The following is a 1060-nucleotide window of genomic DNA, read 5'->3' on the forward strand; positions in this document are numbered from 1 at the left end:
GTCGTAAATGCGGAGACGAAACCATCCGCGCCACGCACTCTGCACATACCTACCTACCAACCTACTACAGGCAAGAGATCTACGTGAGAACAAAAGTGTCTCTGTTAACTTTATTAATTCTAATCCATAAAGCAGTCCGAAAATAAATGCGTGTGCGCTCCGTTCGACCTCGCGAACCAGATGATGACAAACCGTCTCGCAAAGGGGGAACGAACAACGCAAGTGTGTATGTCGTTACCATGTTCTTCATCGCGATGGGATTCTGTTTGCATAGAGCAATGGGAGTTTCCGAAACGAAAAAAAAAACACTCATTTAGATTAATTAATTATCTTTCGGATGTGGCAAAGTGCCATAAATCAATAACTTTCGATTTCCGACAATCGGTGCAGTTGTTTGCCGTTGAGTCGTATGTCGAAAATTTGTCGGCGTTCGTTCGAAGATAACCCACCTACCAAAGTCCTCACGGAAGGCCACATCAAATACGCAAGAACATGCTTGCTGGCTGTTTTTGTTATCTCTATAAAGTTTAATGAGGACCGTAGGGTAAGTTTTTTTGTTAATACCTACAATCTTCAAAATGGGGCGTTTAGCTTTCACGTACTCTACGTAGAAAGGTTCGCAAGCATCGGTGGTTCAGTGGTAGAATGCTCGCCTGCCACGCGGGCGGCCCGGGTTCGATTCCCGGCCGATGCAAGCGAGATATTTATTTTGTTCAAATTCTTTATTACACCATCGAACCTAACCTCAAAATGACTTACAATTCTCAGGTCATTTTGACAGATGTAACATGAGCATGAAAAGGGCGAACACAACATCGATAAACTAGAATATATGATCCGTCTTTTTCGTGCATGTGTGTGGTCTGTCGAAATGACCTGAGAAGTGTCAAAAATTTGCATGGCTAGCTTTGCTGGTGTAATGAAGAATAGGTACGTATACGACCGACTTTGGACCGACTGCATTGTGTTCCTTCCCTAGCTCTAGCCATATGTAATTCTAGAGCTAGCTCCTCGTACTAACTCGAGTGGGCGAGATTCGACATATCATGTGGAGGTTCTG

The 1060-nt window shown here is 43.9% G+C and overlaps 1 non-coding gene across 1 annotated transcript; it reads left to right on the forward strand.

Moving 5' to 3' along the window:
- Window positions 1-623: 623 nt before the first annotated feature.
- On the forward strand, window positions 624-694 carry Trnag-gcc (transfer RNA glycine (anticodon GCC)). Its single transcript has one exon. It is a non-coding gene; the product is annotated as a tRNA-Gly (tRNA).
- Window positions 695-1060: the final 366 nt, after the last annotated feature.

Source organism: Aedes albopictus, chromosome 1 (assembly GCF_035046485.1).
Source record: "Aedes albopictus strain Foshan chromosome 1, AalbF5, whole genome shotgun sequence".
NCBI lineage: Eukaryota > Metazoa > Arthropoda > Insecta > Diptera > Culicidae > Aedes > Aedes albopictus.